Source organism: Aplidium turbinatum, chromosome 6 (assembly GCF_918807975.1).
Source record: "Aplidium turbinatum chromosome 6, kaAplTurb1.1, whole genome shotgun sequence".
NCBI lineage: Eukaryota > Metazoa > Chordata > Ascidiacea > Aplousobranchia > Polyclinidae > Aplidium > Aplidium turbinatum.
This window is the reverse complement of record NC_137477.1, coordinates 21,358,307-21,380,208: the sequence shown is the minus strand read 5'-3', so window position 1 is coordinate 21,380,208 and position 21,902 is coordinate 21,358,307. Positions and strand designations below refer to the sequence as shown.

General features: G+C 37.0%; 1 pseudogene; it reads right to left on the bottom strand.

Annotated features, from left to right (window-relative positions):
- Positions 1-754: 754 nt before the first annotated feature.
- Positions 755-1,285, bottom strand: LOC145772500 (uncharacterized; annotated as a pseudogene).
- Between the last annotated feature and the right edge of the window lie 20,617 nt (positions 1,286-21,902).

Here is a 21,902-nt window from a genome sequence, read left to right as displayed (position 1 = left end):
GTATTAGCAATTTTAGCATTTTGTGGATGGAAAACCTTCTGACATTCATCCAGACCCAATTCCAGCTGATGGAATGAAAGTACGAACAACTCGAAAGAGCCGAAAAAGAGCTCTGCCAGATATGTCTCATGACAATGATGCAATGAACAGTGAACAAGATGACCATGACCATGTACAAAAGAAGCAAAAAATTATTTCAGAATCACAAAACAATGATAGGTTATGATTACACTGGTCAACACAAATTTTTTGGCAGACAAAGTTAGAGTGGTTTTGAGGGTTTTGAAGGGCGCTGATTCCGAATATGGCCTTAGTTTTCCCGAATTGGCTCTGGTTTAGGAGATATCGCATAGGGTCATTATGACCAAAATCCCATATTTGAGCCTTATGCGCTAGATAAAGAAAAACAGTTTAACCATATTAGATATTTCAGAAATGCAATTTAATGGTCAATTGTGAACAATTAAGACAGCTTTAAGTTTAAATACAGCAACATCACAAAATTTTTATGGATATTAGATTTGTCATACTTCAAAACTTGATGTTACCGATGTCATATACAGTACACAAAATACACAATCATATACAGTAGTGTAACTGTAAGTACCGTAGCCTACATAAAACACTAAAAAATGTTGCATTAAATCAGTCAATCAACCTTGTATCATAAAATTTAGATAAAAGGAACAACATTATCTTTTTCATTGTAAATTGAAAACAATGGTATGAAATACAATAAGATTAAAACTATTAACTAATTTGCGACGAAAAAATGTCTCTTGTAAGATTTTCGCTTGTGAGAAACTTTTGGGCAGTTTCTCAACAGGTTCCAGCAATAGTCTGCCATCATGTGCTCATTCCATCTGCCCTAATATCTTTCTTCCATTATCTTGATGTCTTGGTGGAACCTTTCCCCTTGCTCCTCACTGTAATCACCAAGATTGTCAGGAAATCTGTCAAGGTGGCTGAATAGGAAGTGAACTTTAATGCTCATGTTAGCTCTAAGTTTTCCAAATGCAGGTAACATCTTTCGAACTAATTCTCTGTAATTAGGTGCTTTGTGATTCGCCAAGAAGTTTTGTACTACATCCTTGAAGGAGTTCCATGCAATGAGTTCATTGCTGTTCATGTGACTGGTGAAATCCGAATCTTTCATCAACGTTCGAATCTGAGGTCCATCAAAGATACCAGCTTTTAGCTTTTCGTCGAAGAGTCCTGGAAGTTGACTGCAAATGTACTTGAAGCAATTCCCCTCCTTGTTTAATGCTTTGACGAACTGTTTCATTAACCCTAATTTGATGTGCAGAGGAGGAAATACAATTTTATCCCTGGGAACTAAAGGTTCATTGATTACATTGGCTATCACAACTTGAAGACTGGTGCGTTCTGGCCAGTTTTTCTTGCGCCAGTGCTGGGTTCTCACCCTGCTGTCTCACAAACACAGGGAGCAAAGATATGATACTTGGTATATCTACTTTGTTGACCAATTAGAAAATTGACTGTTTTTATGTCAACACAGATGAGCCACTTATGGGTATTGTAGTCAAGCTTTTCAAGGACAAGTTTGATGGCATCATACTCCTCTTTCATCTTGGTAGAATATCCAATTGGTAGAAGAGCAAAATGTAGGACGGAATGTAGGACTTTACAGTAATTTTTAAATTAGCTTTCGTTACTAATTATTATGTTATATGAAACAAAATTGCTAAGATTTACGTCTTTCTTGGTGAGATGTTTAGGGGGTTAATACAAGTAAATACACTAATTTGGACTAATCTAGGGGTATAGGTATCTTCTAAACTATAGTCAATCTGGCAAAACCAATGTCATATTCATAATCAGCGACCTTGAAAATCCCAGAAAACACCCTTAGATGTCCTGCCAAAAAAAATTTTTCTTATTTTGTTGGCCAGTGTTATCCATGACATCTCAATTAGTCATTTTGCAATGGGTTAGGCTAAATGGTTTATTTCTTGATTTGTATGAATTAATTACTGGTAGCCTAGCTTACGGTACTAGGCTATTGGTAGCCTATTATATGTTTCGGTTCATTTTTTTTTATCTTATGCAACCATTAAATTTAAACAACCATAGTTTACAGGCTATGCTATTCATTGCAGAATCATGCAAGCTGGTAACTGAAAATCAAGCTTTGAAAGAAGAACTTTGTGTTCTAAAATTGCAACATGAATCGCAATGTCTTCTTTTGCTACAGTTGCAAGAAGGGTCATTTTTTAGTGCAAGTTCCATTTTAAATTCTCCTGTTAATGAATTGTTTGCATATTATACTGCTTTAAGTCACGTGCAATTTAAAACCCTGTTTGATTTTTTGACGCAAAATGCCACAAGTGCCATTAAATACAAAGAAAGCAAAGAAAAATGTTTGAAATTGTCTTTGGAAAATCAGCCACTTTTGACTCTTTGCAGACTAAGAAATGGGTTTCATTTAAAAGATTTGGCCTATAAACTTAATTTTTCACTCCAGTGAATTGTAACAAATCAAACAAACAACGTAGCAGTTGCAGCACAGCACACCATCCAGGCTATGTAAGTTCTTCTGTAAAAATATGATCAACTATTCAAAACATATTGTTGATTGGATGGTCTGAATGGCTAGCGTGGAAGCTACACCGTTATGGTTAGCGAATCGCAACTGCTCGCTGTACTAGTGAGTGCTCAACCTTGTGCTGATAGCCGGGAAGAACGCCCCTTTCTTCACAATTCAAAACATTGATAACACTGCATGGCTATAGCTCTAACAACTCAGTTAAGTCGTGTCTTAGAAAGCACTATTTGCATCAGGTTTCCGATTTTAAGTTTTTTAAGACATCTCAAATAGGTATTTGCTGTCAAACCTGCAAGCAGTGGTGTAGGAGCATATGCTGCCGCCCCTGGCTTTCGTTGAAAATGCCGCCCTAAGTAGACTGCAGCAAATTTTGAAATAGTTTCATGTTCAAGCAATCTTTTCAATAAAAATAATTACAACTAATGTGCCGCGTCTCAGAAGTTCTATATTGCTTGAGAAAGAAGCCTCACTGTCTCAGCATTAAGGCCAAAAGTAAAAAAACAAAAATTGGACAACAAATGTATTAGGCAAATAAAAGATCAACAGCCGCCTCAAAATTGAACTTTTCGAGCTTTCGCCGAAGCAAAATCAGCGATAATATCTTCAAAATCAAGTTTTTGAACGTAGTCTCTTTCTATAGAAAGAATCGATAGAGCTGATAGCCGATCATCATTCATGGTAGAACGTAAATACGACTTTATCATTTTGAGCTTTGAGAAACTCCTCTCACAGCTCGCAATTGAAACACCAATGGTAAGAAAAAGTTTCAGACACAAGCATAAATATGGTGTCGAATCAAGTAGGAGTAATTTAGCTAACCACTGTAAAACATCAAACGCTGTTGCATTACGATCAAACGTGGTTTCACTGCTTCGCACCAGCCTCTTAAATCTGTCAATTTCTACAGCTAACTCCAAAAAGTCCACCTCATCATCATAAGTGCTTTTAAAAGCGTTGGTGAATCCATTGTGACTTTCGCTTTGCAGCAGCGCGTGAGGATTCAAAAATCCAAGCATATCATGCAAGTGGTGTAGCCTATGCCAGTAAACCTAGTTTCAGCTTCAAGTTTAAATCTGTCCAAAACTTGAAACATGCATCGTCTTATTTGCTAGCTGTCTCTTTGTAAATCATTTTCTTGTTTTACTTTTTATTTATTTTTGCATTACTTCATTTCTCGTACTGTGTGCACTGTGCAGCCTTATTTTGCCGCCCCTTGCAGCCTTCCGCCCCTGGCGCAGAGCCAGAACCGCCAAGTGGCTTCTACGCCACTGCCTGGAGAGAGAAAACAGCTGCTTAGTTTGAAAAAGCGCATAGAAAAAATCATTTTAATTACTTCTTTATAGCCTGAAAAACCGAAAGTGTAGCCATTATTTATTTATTGAAGATAGTATAGGCCTATAGCTTTTATAGAGAGATACTTATTGAAGATAAACGTCAAAAAAAGTAAAAAAAAATCATTTGTAAGCTAGGCCGACAGCCGACCCGGTTTGGTACAAGTTGAACCACGTTAAACCATAGATGACTTAATAGATGACTAGTAAGTCATCTATGGTGGGGACGCGCTGGGGGTAACAAAGGCACTAATATGTTGCAATAGTACCGTATGCTACTGTACATGTACTGTAGGCCAAGGCCTATTAGAAGGGGCTACGGAGGGTACGGCGTACCCTTGAGGGCCCAGGTCTGTGTTTGTTGGGGGGCCCAAAATTGTGGTTTTATAGTTTACGCGCAAAAATGTTTGGTTAAAACCATACTAAACGACTGATTTCAAGCATAAAAGTTGTTATTCTTTAATCCTGGGAGGCCTGTAATCTAGCAAATGACCCCATAAAGGAAATCGAATGGTTTGCGAGCAAATTCGGGCCCAAAGTGGTAAGTTAATGCTTTACGTGCAAAAATGGTTTGTTAAAAGCACCCTAAATTAAATCATAAAAGTTAGTACTTTTACAAACTTTACATAAAAGTTAGTACTAAAACTTTTACAAAGTTGCGTCCGGGAGGGGGGCATAGTGTAGCAAAAGCAAGGTTTGAGAAAAACCTGGGCAAAAAGCCTGGGTGTTTTTTTTTTTTTTTTTTTTTAAAAACTGTTTGACAAAGGTAGTTTCACGGAGAATAGTTTCGGAGCAGGACCTGTTTTCTTCAGAAATAATTATATGCTACATCTAAGAGAAATAAAAAAATAAATTTAAAAATTTTACATTAAAGATGTACAAGCGACACCTCTCAACAGCACCATCAACAACTGACACACGAATTCAATGCAGGATACACAAATTGGCGAGGGACAGATCACATGCTATGCACAACACAAAATAATAGTTTTATTGCAGCCTGATACTATTATTGCGCACAGATGTCTAATTCTGCAGTAAAATGTTGTGTGGTGTGCATTACGCCTAAGCAAACATCACAGTTTTTGCCCAAGACAAAGGGGGACGGAGTGAGAGGGGGGCCCGGAATGACTCTTCGTACCCCTAGTAAAAATTTCTCTCAGAGGCTCTGCTGTAGGCCTATTGTACAAGTCGTGAACAGACATGTTGCTAAAGCATTGCCTTGTGTTACGATCATTCAGTGGTGATGTGATCTAATTGTTACTTTAGCTTCCAGTGCTTATCCTTGCGGTTGTTGTTTAATCCATTTTGCGTTAACAATGGCTCTTTGTGAAGTTATTTTGTTAGACACAAGCTCAGAACAAAGTTGACTGTGAACCTGGCATGCGATGTATATTGCCTTAACCCACGAATTCAACTGTTTTGGGGTGCTGAATTTCAACCTGACGTCAGATTTATCCTATCACGTCAGGTTTGTGAGATATGATAACAGCAAAGTGTTACTTTTGTCAAAAGTGAAAGATTTGACGTTGCGATTGTTGCACATACGCATTGTGCTATAATCAGAAATCCAGGCCATGTGGTGCAGAAGTATCTGAAATACACCCACTAACTATAATTTTGATACCAATGTTTTTTCTAAGCAACATTATTAAAAAGGCAGTAATAACAAACTAAAAGGGAGGCTAAAAGTATAACCAATCCCTTACCCCCGTCAATGTTTTGCATGAAACCATCAAATATTCAAGCAGGTCTATGGCAATGCTTATCCAGTAACCTTATTTAGGCTGTTTTAGCCTGTCTAACACTAACCTTTCGTTATAGCACTGCATATGTTTGGTTGTAAACATATGCAAATTATTCTTTCCAGGGTGGCAACTGACTAGTTGACCGTATGGTCGTTTCGTTGTCTCCCTATCAATAACAAAACCTAAACATTGTATATATGTATTATTGTTTTATGTCACTTTTGTGTTTTGTTTTTTGATAAATAAACGATTGATTGATTGATTGATTGATTGATTTACCAAAATTAAGTTTAAAGTGTCATTAGGTAGAAGTAGCCTATTATCATAGGTACCTACTATCCAATTCTTTCTTTCCAAAATCTTTTCTATCTGCTTCAAATTCGACACTAAAAATTGCGTTTGTTTCCAAAACCACTTACGCGACATCACACTGTTTCCAAAACCATTTGTATCCACATTAAACGAATCATATTAAGCCATTGTGTCACGTGACATATAACTGACTGTTAAACCGTTTTTGTCATCATTTCGTGATAAGCAGCAGTGTTACCATTTGTCAAATTTCACTGCCAAATTCGAAAAATTTGGCAGAATTTTACGTTGTTTGGCAGTAAAATTTTGAGTTGGCAGAATTTTGGCAAATGTTTTTGGTTAGTTGGCAGTCAGTTTGGCAAAATTTGAGATGTGCTTGGCAGTTTGAAGCATCCACTATCTGGCAACACTGATAAGCAGTGTTGTAGGTAGGCACTTTAACGTATTACACTGCCCGAAAAGATAACCGCAACCATGCGTGACATGACTCAACACGTGATTATCTGGTCGTCTTTATTTAAAAATAAAATCCATGCGCCTATCCTTTTGGACAAAAATATCTGTGACTTTGTTGAAGAAATCCTCTTTATTTTGCCGCAATTTCTGAAGCCTCTTCATCTCAATGCAATTATTATTGCTAGTGATGAAAGAAAGACGTGATGAAAAATGAAAATGAAAGACCTTTAGTTATGACTTCAACTTTAAATTGGACGTTTAGTTTTGAAAAATCTCTCAGCTTAGATACTAAGTCTTCCTCCATTTTAGTTAAATTTTGTACGAAACTATCCTTTACACTGCAAGAAGTCACATGCGCGTACTATGCGGGCATTCCAGCTTGACGAAAAAGGTTTCATAGCTGTGACGTCACATTTGAGGCATGCCTCAAATCGTAGCTAAATCGTTCATGATGATTTCTGGGCGACTTTGCGAAAGAAAAAGGCACGCATAATGCAGTGTATGGAAGTTTTCTCATCTGAAGTGAGGCACAGCTTGGCGCTGCCTCTCCTCCCGAATTTCAACTATTTTGACCACGTGAACGCTCGATATGAATATCGCCACAGAAACAGAAAAAATTAAAGCACAGTTTGAGTTTAGAAACATAAAATCTGCGGGAAGGGGGCACGACTGAAGCAATTCACACAAATTAAAGCACCTAAAAACGTGCAATATTTACTACTTTTTAACAAATAATATTTATTCTGTGATAACCATTTCTTTGATGTAACTTTTGCTTTTCCAGATGTTGGCAGGTGAGGCACTGCCTCACCTGCCTCCCCTGACTGCACGTCTCTGCCTACTGTTGCAGTTACTAACGGTGCTTAGTAGCCTACTTAAGCTTCATAGCTGTGTTTTTGCTTTGTTTAAAATGGATTTGGATCGTGGTGATGAATTACTGGTGGTCAGCTTGGAAAAATGGTTTCAAAAATTGGTTTCTTTCATTCTGGCAATTTTTATAATAAAAATTATATATTATATATTATTAATTATATTAAAATTATATATATAATATATATATTATAATTTTTTTTATATTATAAAATATTTTATATATTATAATATATTATAATATGTATTATATATATATAAATTATCCTATTTGTACACAACCTTTGTATTCATAACATTGTCGATGAAGGGGGCCCGAAAATAAATTGGTACCGGGCCCGAGAAATCCTGTTAACGGCTCTGACAACGCCCGAAACAAGATCAAGCGGTGCAGGTTCTGCTCTCGAGGTGTTCACTTGAACAAAGCACTTCAGAACTGGTCTTCATTCAGCGACACCTAGTAGATGGAATAATTATCCGTCAGGCGTCAACAACACTTTAACAACAATCGGAAACTTCACTCTGCCGATCTAGGTAACACGCTCTGTGTTAGTGGTTTAGGCTAATACCTCTACAAGTGTTCGAAAGTGCCAGGAATACTCTACCAAAGGCTTTGTCAGTCCGAGGATCAAGATTTAAAACCAAATTTCAGGGATCCCTGCCTTGCTTGCCTGACATAGGCTACGCTTCGGTATTCGCAAGCAGGGAATGGAAGATGGAATGAAACGCAAATATTGGCATGAAAGATAAAAAATGTCAAGGATGAAAAGTTTGCATGATGGAATGCAAGGCAATTTTCCATCGATCAATTTCAATTCCATCATAAACTTTTTGACACCGTATCAAGATGTAGCCTACAAAAATTGTAAAACAATTTAGGTAAAAGTTTTCGTTTGATTAGGTTACGTTTCTTAAACTGAAGGAATTCAATTTTCTGTTTGTATTGAACCAAGCGCGACTGTTGCCCTGACGGTTGTTCGAGAAGTCGACAACATTCGTACTCCGTGAATAACATGTAGTTTCACTTAAGTTCAGACATTCAAACCAAAGCGCTAACTGCATATTATAATTTATCAATCCAACAAGTTTCTTTTAAAATAGCCGACCGCAGTCCAATGTATCTACCGGTGATTGTGCTGAATTGTCTGAAGGTAAAATAAGGACCTTCTGATGATCCTCCTTTTAGGTGAAACAGGCTGTCAAGGGTTTAAATCAGAGTTTCTCAAAGTGGGCGAAATTTCCCCCCTGGGGGCGATTTTGAGCGCCAGGAGGAGAAAAAATCAAAGGGGGCGATTGGGGGCGAAAACACTCGAAGAAGGCGAATTTATCAAACCACCAATAACAGTCCAACGCGCAAACCATTTACTGCAAATAGATGATTCCACCTTGACCGACAATGTATCACTGCTGCTTGGATATGTGCGTTTTGTTCATAACATGAGAGCAAGAAGAAACGATTTTTGCGCTCAGTCTTCCTACAGATATTCGGGCATCAATCATCTTTAATGCAGTGACAAACTTTTACGAAGAGAAGGGGATTCCACTGAAGAATATTCTACAATGCGCAACTGATGGTGCTCCGGCAATGGTTGGAAAGCATCGAGGGTTCATTGCACTGATGAAAAGAGCAATTCCTGGACTTATTGCAATAGCCTACATTGTGTAATTCACCGTCAGCATTTAGTTGCCCGTAAGCTCAGTCCTGAACTGCATGAATCACTGAATATTGTGATAAAATGCGTCAACAAGATAAAAGCGCAGGTCAAAATTTCTTAACTCAGTTTCCCAATTTGAGCGAGAATGTTATTACAGAAGAACCACAGCAAAAATACTGCTCACATTTAGACATGCTTCATAAGGACATGAAACTTCGCTTTGCAGGTCTTGTGGACCTCCATGTTCCAAACTGGGTGGTACAACCATTTTATACCGAACCTACAGACATAGGTACTGTAGAAGTGGAACTTCAAGACCAATTCATTGATATGCAAACAGATGATGAGTCAAGAGTGAAATTCAGAAATGATCGATACGATTTGTTTTGGTGCCAGGTTGCTGGCAAATATTAGCTTCTCTGGAAAGAAGCTAGAATGTGGATTTTGTCGTTTCCTACTTCATATATAGTTGAAAAGGGGTTTTCGGCTGTGGCATTGGTGCTTTCAAAGCAAAGAAATCGCTTGCTAGCTTATAAACGGGACGATCTTCGACTCTATCTTACGAAGATGTCGCTAAACATTTCAAAACTTTGTAAAAGTCGCCAAGCTCATTCATCCAATTGAACATTATCATGGTATTCATGTTACTGTCAATTTCGTTGATTAAATTCCCAAAACTAAATTTGTCTATCACTCTATTATCAATGTTCATTTTACTTGACAGAATTAGGGGGCGAAATTTTATTTCAATAAGGAAAAGGGGGCGATGGATTAAAAAAGTTTGAAAAACACTGGTTTAGATAGTAATCACTATATTTGATTTAATTCGCTCTGCTTTGCTTTTTGCTTAGCCTTGATCACTTTTTGTAGTATTAATAGTTTTCATTGATTATTTTTTCATATTAATATTTATGTGACAGCCTACTTCTGCTTCGTAGTAGTCTAGTCATTTAAACATAGAGATTGTTGGCTACTTGCTCTTAAATCTGCTCATACTTCCGCCTCGCAATAACGCAGATTTTCGGAGGTATTAAAAGCAGAATTATTTGATTTTCTACTTCAACAATGTTAACAATGTATGTAGAGTCAAGAAAAATACAAATGAAGTAGAAATAATAAGACAAAAAAAAATTAATTTTTGACCTCGAAATGATGAGGTATTCAAACATAGGCTACTTCAAAAAGCTCTATTTAACTTATTCTGCAAAGTCAGAGAGGATAAGGGCACTACAAAGATGTTCTTTGATTACAAGAATAAGTTTGGCCGTTGAGTTTTAAGTTGTAAAAAGATGTCCTTGTTTTTTCAAGTTTCTGTAAAATTTTCTCGATGAAAATTTTGGTTTGTATAGAAACGTAATGACATCAAATACACTTTTAGCAATCTCTTTATATTATATTTCTTTTTTATCCACATGATTCTGCACCTATTTGTCCATTGTCAAATTATCGTAAAGTCGCAGTGCAAGCTCATTCCTTTTACGAAAGCAAACTTTTGAAAGTAGCGTATTTTGTAATAAAATTTTAGTTTTTGCATATAGGCTATCATTCTCTCAACTTCAGTGACTGAGCCTACGTCAGTGATTCAAAGCCTCCATTCAAAGCCCAACTGCTAGGATTAAGCGCTCAAAGAAGCTTGCTCTTTCCGAATATAAAGATAAAGATTCCAGCAATCAAACTAAAAGAGCTTTATACAAAATTGAATCTCCAAGTCATTCTGAACAATGACGCGTGCTTGCCTTTTGCCCGGAAGAAAAGCATCCTCTGCACATTTTGCAAAATATCTACTTGGAATGCTACTAGAATGTGTTTGACTTGCACTGTCAATGTGAAGTTGTTCAAAATTAATAAGACGTTTATTTCTTTCAAATTTTGGACACAGATGTCCAGTAGCCTAATAGCAAATAACCACATAGGCTACGGTACCCTAATTTTTTTCGAAACTTCGAATTGTAATTTTATAGATTGTCTACTTTTATGAGAAATTTTTCATTCGCTAAACCATACGTGATTTAACAACTGCTTAGGCCTAAGCAAGTTAATGACAAGCGTGTGAGTTTTGTATTGAGCTAAACACCACCGCAAGAGATTAAATACTTTCTGGAATAAGTAGCTTACTAAAGTTCAAGAAAACTTTTTGAACAGTAATCAAGAATATCTAGATAATCAGAAACGGGATGTTCAATACCTGCTAAGAAAATGGTGTCAAATTCAAGTGTTGCCAGATGAAATTCAAAAATTTTGAATAACGTCTTCATCATCAGTCGTTATCTCCGCCTGCGGCAGATTGCGCATCAACATGGCTTATTTGCTTCCAAGAGTGGCGATTTTGCTTCCAAGAGAACGTCTTAACCATTGAAAATTATTTTAAAATTAATGTAAAGCGATTTTTTTATCAACTCATCAAAACATAATCATGTTTGGAAATTTAATCTACATACAGGACGTATAACCAGGAAGAAATAATGGGACTTATCGCTTGAAACATGATACTTTGTAAGAAACTATTTTCGTTTAAGCATGGATTATTTTAGTTTCAAGTCAAAGTAAAAAAGAGTCAAATATTTTTAACATGTAGTTTCTATTTGGATTAAATAAGTTTACAAAAATCATTAGGCTACAAGATAAGTTGATCACAAATATTTTATACTAATTATGTTTAACTTCCAATTTTGGGCTGGATTTTAACAGACACGACCTGGGTGACTACTACTTTAAAGTAGCCTATTTCTGCTTGAAATTTGAAATAAAAAAACAGCAACACTTGTTCTTAACGCACCCTCTTTCTGACAGTTAATGAAGCCTAGTCGGAAATTTCGTTCTTATGAATCACTGAAAGAAACACATCAATTAGAGATTAAAAAAAAAACTTCCTTACAGTCAGTGGCGGCTGGTGGCCTCCTGAATTGGGGGGGCTGCAAGGCAGCATATCCAAGAATTGTTGGAGGGCGATATCAGGCGAACCTTGCGGGCGTGTCGCCGAAGGCGACACCCACGGCGGGGGGTCTGGGGGGCCTCCCCCAGAAAATTTTTTACAATTACATTTAATTTGGTGCATTTTGAGAGCATTTTCAAAAGAAATTTGGGAGTGGAATAACAGTCAAAAATGCTGCTGTAGAGCTTGAAAAATACTAATATTTCAAATTTTTATATTCAAAATCAGTGCTAAATACAAATCAAACTATGTTCTATGCACTTCGTCGTTTTCTCAATAGTTCGCTCAGTTTGTTGTCTGCAAATATTTATTGTCGATCGCCGGCATCGGACACGATTGTCCACATACGATCCACACAAAAAAATACACAGAAACAAAAGACAAACAGAAGTACATTCACAGGAATGACGCTGAAGTAAGCAATAAATTTATTAATCAATCGTCCATTTCAGATCATGCGATCCATATCACACAAATTAAACATGCGAAACAAAAATCAATATTCAAAATGAAATATCATACTTAATCTGTTCAAACACCCAACTATAAAAAGAAATTTAAACTTTATCAATCGATGAATGTTGATATCACTGCTGTGCCATAGCAGCCATCAAGGCTAGGTAACGGCATAGCCTACATAGTGGTATTATAATGAAGGAGGTAGTTTGAGTTACGATAGCAGTCATACCTTATCAGGGAATCAACAATAGAGTTTGACGATGATTCACATTACCCAACAAAAAAAAGGCCCTTTTCCGTTGTAATGCATCAAATGTTATATGACATACAATGTTACACAAGACTTGATGTTCACGTAGCCTACGCTATAATGTTTGGGCAAATGGTGAATAATTCTAAATGCATTATTGAATGCAACACGCAAGCGATTAATTCACGTTGGTGATAATTTTCCCATGGTGACATGCATACATTGGGGTACAATATGAACGGAAGAGAACATTTTTAACTTCACTGGAGCTCTTGTAAAATTTTAATTTATTGGTAAAACAGTATAATGATCGTACTTGTCGGTTTATATCCTTGTCATCACACATTGCCGTGTCAAGAAATACACCCAAGTATCTGACGCTATCTACAGATTTGATTTGACTTCCGTTGAGCCGTGAAATTGGATTTAAATTTAACTTTAAGTGATTAGTTAGAAAATACATAGCAAACGACTTTTTGCAGTTAAAAACGATCTCATTACAAAGTACATAATCTTCGCACACACACAGTATATTGCAGTATACATGTAGTATAACCGTAGCTACATCTTTTTTGGAGCACCCTGCATGTATGCACCCACTGCTCCAGAACTAAAAATGCTTGGAAGTTAACATTTTTTATTCTTTCCTACAAAAATTATCTTTTGCCAGCTGAAGCCAGCTAGCAACCCTGCATGTATCACAATACAGAAGGACAAAGACAAAATCTCAATTCTATCACAAGTGTAAATGCCCACTGGATGGCAAGTATAATTCAGTTCAATTCAAATTATTTTTCTTTGACAGAATGCAAAAGAAATGATATTGTAAAAAAGAAATACAGTAACAAAACCAACAAAAGGAAAAGGTGGCAAAACCTTAATGGTTTAAGACGTGCATGAAAGGATCTAATATTGCGGTATATGCATCGATAAATATAGTTAAGCACGGCCACCAAACCTGACACTTTAAAACAAGTAGATGAATTAGTTAAGAATCAGTCGCCTCCTCATTCCAGAAACAATTGGAGCGCCAATTCTTAAAGCAATGAGAACACGACTGAACCTAACATTACAAAAACAAACAAATACACACACACATATTGTAATTATAACCATTGATCTCGCTCAAGCCATAGGTGCCACATTTACTCTTTGCTACACATTACTGAGCATCACATATAAAGGACAGCGGACCTTTATTTATAGATGAATTCCATTCGGCGACTTTTTGCCATGGCAAAATGGTCAATTACCCTCTCGTTGAAATCTTTGGTTTCAGTTATTAAGCGATTTTCTATTGACACCATGGCTAATGCAGAAAGTCTTTCAGTACACATGGTGCTGCGGGAAAAGGTTTTAATCCTTTTCAGTGATGAAAAGCAACGTTCTGGTTCTGCTGTTGACATTGGAGTGGTAAGTAGAATTTTAGCTAGCTTTATTACTTCAGAAAAAGTTGATTGCATTCCTTCCAGGTTTAGCAACGAAAGCAGCTGCACAAGTCCACTCACTGAATGCATGTCATTTCTAGAATAGAGAACAGACAGCTCCGGTTTGAGCTTGTCTTTGATTAACATAGGGTATGCTTCACAACATTTTTCTAAAGCTTTTTCTGGAAACTGTCTTGCATATTGTGAAGCATTTTTCAAATTAAATAAAGTGCTTGCTTCAAGATGATTGGTGAACTTGAACCTTTCTTGACACTGCATTAAGACAACATCACATACTTCTTTAGCATCAATGATTTGGGATTCAGGCATTCTCCGTGTGGGTGAAGGTGACTCATTGTCTGCAGCAATGCCTTCCCTTATTCTTTGTATTGCTGACAGAAAATTATCCAGAGAGCACTGCACTTTGAATGACTCAAGCTCCACAGACTGCAGCTGAGCAAACAGTATGTCAACATGAGGCATGATTTTCGAAAAGAAATCTAACCAAAACACAAATTTTGGATCTATGAGCATTCGTTTTATACCAGCAGCAGCAAAGCCAGTCACCGAAGAGTTGCTTTGTTCCAAAGTTGAGCAGCATTCTATAAGTGCGTCTTTTACCTCCGATACAGCATTCACCGTCCTGCTTTTAAAATTCCATCGTGTTGCTGATGGGCGAGGAATACGCCTTTGAGCAACTTGGTCCAAAGCAGCCATTCTTTGAGGAGATTTGGAGAAAAAACTTGGGATTCCCGAAAGACTGTTAAAAAAGACTCTGACACTGGTATTCTGCGAAGTGGCTTTTTGTATAACCAAGTTTAGCTGGTGTGCATAACAATGGACAAAGTGTGCATTGCTATATACTTGCTTGATTCTTGATTGCACACCATTTCTTGCACCACTCATAGCAGCAGCACCATCATAAGTTTGTGCTACAAGTTTGGATGTATTGCTCCCAAGCAAAACTTTAAGTTCCTGAAATAGGATTGAAGACAGAGCTTCTGCTGTCTGGTTAGCAGGATTAAAAAAAACCCAAAATCTTTCAACAGGCTTCCCATGACTTTCATACCGTAGTACAATCACCATCTGTGTCTTCTCTGAGATGTCAGTAGTTTCATCACACATGATTGCTACAAATTCAGACTGTGATATTTCTTCTTTAATTTTGCTTTTGCAAAGCTCAAGAATCGTTTCCAAAAGCTCATTTTGAATAGTTTTGGATGTACCTTTGAATACCTTTGCAGAATTAAAATGATTTTGGAAGCGTGAGTCAAGATTGGAAGCAAAATCAATTAACCCCATGAACACACCAGGATTTTTTGAGCCTTGACTTTCATCATGTCCCCTTAATGGCAATTCAAATCTGCCACAAAATTTTATACAATCTATAATCTTTGACAATACTGTTCTGTTCTTCGTTACTTCTTCATTATGTTTAGTAATGGAGAGTTGATATCCAGAATCTATAAGTGTAGCAATATTAACTCTGCCAAGCACTGAAAGACTCAAAGTATTGTTCATGTGGAAAGTTGATCTACTATGCTTCTCTGTCTTTCTACTGAGATGTTTCAGGTCTTTCACACCTACTTTGGTCCAGGAATGTTCTTGATCTCCACCAAACAGTAAACAGGGAAAGCAAAAGAAAGCATTTTCACTGTTGCAGCCACACAGCCAGTCATGATCATCATACACATTTCTGTTAAACTTCCTTGCATAAGGGTTACCTCTACTGGTGGATGATTGGGAAATGTCAAGGTTTGGAGTGGGTCTTCCTTGTGCTTTGATGCTAAGTTTTTCTTGCAGAGACAACTGGGAAAACCTAATTTTTTTCAATGACATTACAGAATTATCCATTGTATATAAATTGCAAAATGTTCCAATTAAAGTGTAAATTATTATAGCATAAACCTGTTAAGACAAATGAAATCATTGTCAATTTTTTTAAATGAAGGTAGATTCAGAGTCAAAATAAGAGTATCCATATATATATGATATTTTTTTTTTATTTATTTGCATCAGACTCAAGATGAAAGTAGAAACAAAGCAGATACTCAACTCCGAAGAGCTGAGTCGTAATGTACCAAATACAAAGATTGAGTGTAACAGTCTGTTCGCATTAGTTCATATATCCATTGGTTGGAAGACAAGTTACAGCGGGTTACAAACTGATATAATTTTTTACAAATGAAAGCTTGAAAAATGGTGATATTGTTATCAACGAATGCAGAGGTGATGCTGCATCGTCTCTGCAGATTAAACAACATTCTGTAACAATTATTGTATCCAACACGTAAGCGATTACTACTGGATAGAAGATAGTTACACCATAGTTGACAGGCATATAAAGGCATACAATAGGAACGAAACAACACATTTTTAACAGCAATCAAACGTTTGGAAAACCTTGCTTTTAACATGTTTTCAGAACAATACAATAACCGTAATTGTCGTTTCATGTCTTTATCATCAGGTAGAAGCGTTAATTATTACTCCAATATATTTCAAGGGTCTCAAAGCAGATACGATTTTTATTTAAATACCGTATCATATATGATCGGATTATAGCCAAATTTCAACATCTAGGCTTTATATAAAACACCAACAGTTTTGTTGCAATTAAATATAATGTCATGAGAAACTACATACATTTGACAAACATTGATGAGTTTCTGGAGTCCCTTGACACTTGATGCAAAACAACACAAGCCTTCAGCATACATTAAATGATTGAGGACAGGAGTTGCCAATGCAGCAGCCAACAGAAAGACCGTTTAATTCAGAAGATAAATCATTCATGTAGATGCACTTCTGCAGCATACCGGTACTAGACCTAGAGGGCAGACACTAGTGAAGCACCTAACTTAACTATCTATCACTCCTGACGGATCACTGAGTGGAAACAATTATCGTTCCTTGCCCTAGAAAATACTATACCAACCCTCAGCAGCATGGAGTCACATGCAAAGATCAAAACTGGGCAAAGATCAAAACCCTAACCTTATTCCTAACTCTAACCCTTACCTTAATTAACCCTACCTAACTTTTATCCTAACTCTGGCAACACCTGATTGTAACTATGGCAACAAGTGTGTAAAAATAGCCACTTTGTAATAACAATAATAGGATGGATAAAGAAAACCGGACATAAAAGAAACCCATCCTCAGGCAAAAGCAGGCTTCGATGTGGCCCAGGAGAGCAAGTGTTGAGCTCTTTTTATGGTCAGACTGCACATCACAGTCACACAGTAGCCTAAGACGATTGAGGTTCGAGATCCAGTGTAAGTTATTGTTTCTTGTCCTAGCACTGTTGTTTTCTTCCCCTAGTACCGGTACATCCTATAACCTGTTGAATACCCTAATCCTACAGCTATCACATTTACAGTCATGTCTCATCGCTACTCTGCGAAACAAAACTTAACTTTAAAAAGTCTGTAGAATTATTCGGTTAGGGGGGGGGGGGCTGTTTTCCATGCAGCCCCAACAGATTCAAAAATTGCTGTTATGTATTCTGTAAAATACCAAAAGAGGTGGAGCTTCAAGGATATTTTTTAGCCAATCAGAGCACTTGAAATCCAAAATCTGGGGCTGCAAAGAATGTTGTCCCAAAGCCATGTTTCCAAACAAATTTTTAAATATTTTAATTTTCAATCCGCAATCCATAAGTGAAAAAAGTAATCGGGTCGGACAAACACAGAGGAAAACATATCTTCCCTTTTTTCTCTTTCTTTCAGGGGGGGCTGCAGCCCTGCAGCCCCATGGCACGAGCCGCCACTGCTTACAGTCATATAGCGCCAATCTAAATTTAGTAGCTTATGCAAATGGCATGTTTCATGATAGCTATTGTACTTCAGAGACCACTTTCACGTCTGACTTTCAGGTTAAGCTGTTTTATAAACTCGGCTTGTACGCTTTAGTCTACTCTTCTAATTTGCGATTAGGCCTATATCGCCTCGGCCCTAACAAAAAAAAATCAAAAAAACTTTAGAATAAGTTTTCAAAAAAATCTTTAAAATAACTTGTTTTTGATCAAGCGATTAAATAATTATAACAATAATTAATAATAACTTTTTTGCTTATCGTCATGTAATAATTTTTCCTCCTTGAGAAGAACCAGCATCTAATTCCAACAAAGTATTTTTTTAATTTATTGGAGTAAATAAGATGGCTCTGTGAGTATTGAAGTCCCTGTTGAAATTGTGTCGCCTTTATTGACACTTTCCTTCCATTGAATGAGCCTGCAGTTCAATGGTGTTCTGGAGTTAAGGAACCAGGAAGTAATTTGTCAATGCGTACTTCCTCATACACAAGAAACTAGGCTATGTCGCAAAATCCTTTTTCTCATTGCAAAGCAAGCAATGAAGTGCTGAACTGCTGGTGAGCTTCTACGGTCACAATGAGACAGTTCATGAATGTTTGTGAGCTAAAAACTAGCAAAACTGTTTATTTTGATGAAAATTAATTCATTGTTTATCAAGAGATAAACTATTGCAGTAAGCTCTTTAACAGTGGGTCTATCAAATTAGGCTATCGTACTTAATTCGGTTAAGGAGCCTACTGAAAATACTCGTCGATAGCCTACTAGTTAGCACCGGTTTGCGCAATTGGGTTCTTAAAATTATTATATCAAAAGTATTCTATGCCAGGGGTGTGCAACCTTTATTACAGGAGGGCCAGATATAAGTAACTGGGTGAAACCGCGGGCCGCACGTTTATTTAACATATGATTTCTAGTAGTTGCAGGGACAAAACATTAGTTTTTTTGTTATTCATGTTATTCTTATGGCATTATTAGGGTTTATCTCTTTGCAGAAATAATAAGTTAAGACGCATACGTTTCTGAAGAAAACTGCTATTCAAATTTATTGTCACACCGTCCTTTTAAACGAGTTCAGTGAGAAATTTGCAGTTGGCTTCTTTTACCGACGGCTTTCTCCAAATTTACCGTACTTTAATGGAAGTGTTCGCAATTCGAAATCCATTTTCCAAGTGTTCGTCTGTCAGAACTTATCGATAGGGAGATTTCATGACGCCCATTTTAGAAAAAAATTGTTCGCACAAATATGTTGAGCCAAAAAGAGCCATTTTTGAAGCAATGGATTTTTTTCCAATGTGGAAAGTCATCTTGGTTGAGATGTTTTCCGTAAAAATCGCCAAGATTCATTTCTAAATACTTTGCTTTCAAATCCGTTTTCTCTTGAAGATCATCAGTTCAAGTTGGATATCAGCTGGTGCTTTGTCAATGACTGTGTCGAATGGCGAAGAGAATATACCAAACAAATATTCATGAGATGTGAAGTCCTTGAAACGAGCCAAAAATTCATACAACAATTTTTCAAATTTAGTTTTCTTCTCAGGATGCATTCCATACTATGGAATCCATAGTCTCTCAAAGTTGGAAAGTGGAAAATATTTCCTATCTCTGTATGTGAGCTTTCCAAAGTCGTAATTTGTTCATAAAGCCTTTTATGTGACCATACATTTTTACGTTCCAAATAATTAACACAATGGATTGGCGGTGGCCGGTGGGAGATTTCTAAAATGGTAAAATCTATAATAATCCACTCCACAATGAATTGTTCACACGTACCAGACTAAACTAAATTATAAAGACGTTTTGCGGGCCACGCACAATTCAAAATTGGTACATCTTTGCTGCCGCACAATTTTTCTTCGCGGGCCGCACGTTACACACCCCTGTTCTATGCAAACAGATTGTTGAATCAAAACAGGTTGTTCTTACAGATCGCAAAAAGTAGGTTGCTATATATGACATGACAGATTTATTCATGACAGTGTAGAATGAGCGAAATTCAAGATCACGCCACTCCATATAACCTACTGCATAAATTAATGAGTAGGCTAAATAAGCATTCCTTTGGAAAAAAACTACAAAGATACCTACATTAATATAAAAAGATACATCTACAAAGATACATACTACAAGTGGACGTGGTCTTTCAGGTCATAGCTATCCCTCATGCATAGGCGTAGCCAGGGGGGGGCGAAAGGGGCCATGGCCCCCCCCCCAAATTTTCCAACTTTGCATTCCGAAGTTGAGCTCTTTGTTGAAAATGTAATAAAATTTGTCGAAATTTATGACGTTTTCCAAGACATCTGGTTATTAACACCCCCCAGGACTTGTTTTAGACACACAGATAGACACCAATAAATTTTGCAAATTGTAAATCGCACAAAATTTACGCGATTTACGTTTCTTTGAACTAATTTGTGGAAGCAATTTTAGAATGGTTTACTCTGTTGGGTTTTTATGTACTGTAGGCTAGTTATTGAGTTTTTGTGTAGCTGAGTTTTTGGTGTTCTCTAATTTTAGCCGCAGTTTTTGCCGTTCGTGTGTAAGAGCTACCTTTAATAAGTTAATAGCTGTTTATCTGCTAATAAACTTCATACAAATATTACCTTAAGTGTTTCCAGAAAGCGCTACAATCCATTATTTGAGTGTAAATTTTCAAAAATTTTCCGGGGGAGCATGCCCACGGACCCCCCTAGAAAACGCGTGCCTTTGGCACGCTCTAACCCCCCACCACTTTCATTGTTTCCCTTGCTCAGCCCACCAGGATACGCCACTGCACATCAACTGGCGATGGCTTAAATCAAACACTTTGTTACTCTCTTCAATTCATCAAATATTTGGGGCCCCCCCCAAATTTTTTTTCTGGCTACGCCACTGCCCTCATGCCTTCTAGTAAAATTGTTGTCATCGTTGTGGCTCGTAGTTTACATGTTTTGAAATGATAAATGGAGAGAACTTGATATTCAATTCTAGAAAATCTAGCTTTGTGAAAAAGTTATTTGCGCCTGTTGTCTAATTCATTGCACAAGCTGGATTGGTCAGTTTGTTGAGCAAAAAACAGTAGGCCTACCGGTAACAAAAATGCACCTTTTCTTTGGCACAACTGTTCACTTTGGTTTTCTGTATTAAGCGTTGACTGCAAATGACGTGTGGAGTGTGGAGCAAACACGTCTTTATATTATGTTGAATGTAGATGTAACTTAGGCTATGTGATTCACAAAGGTGGGCAGTAACTAGTTACAAAAGTAACTAGTTACTGTAACTAGTTACTTTTTGAGTAACTGTAACGGTACGGTAACTTCGTTACTATTTTCCAAAAGTAACGAAACGCGGTAACTAGTTCCTATTTTTGCACTTTTTCAACAGTTACAGTTACAAGTTACTTTGCATTGAAATTTCAGTTTCTAATTGCCGTTTATTTCTCTGCACGTGTTTGTGTCTTGCTTTGTGCGCGTTTGCTGCGCTTTACGCAAGGTAATGCATTTTTCTCGCAGCTATATCGGCGCATGCGCGGTTCTACTTTTGTTTTGTGGTCTTGTGGAGCAAGGTTGCCATATTGGCAAATTTATCGCAAAAATCTAGAAATCTGGCGCTTTTTAAGACGTTTGGATTTATATTTATGCTTTGGCGAATTTTGAAAACTGATTTGGCTAAATTAGTTGTTTTTGGAGATTAATCAATATGTACCAAAGACAGGCAAGACACAGCAATACAGCAGGGTTGAGCATTATAACAATATAATTTACATAGCTTATTTACAAATAGTTTAACAGTCAAACGTTTTCGGTTTAACTAAAGCCCTCATCAGGAACCTGAAAATATTTATAAAAATGCAGTAAATTTCAACTTCTTGAAGATAGCTAACTAACTGACTATAAGCATCAAGAAACACGCAGCGATTAAAATCAATTTCTTGATGCTTATAGTCAGTTAGTTAGTTGTCTTCAACAAGCTGAAATTTATTACATTTAGTGTAACGCTTGCAATGCCTCTAAAAAGATTTTCTGACATCAAAACCAGCTACAGCATTGATGTTTGCTTGCCGTTGGTGGACGTTCTTGTGGAAGCAATACAAACCAGGTTTG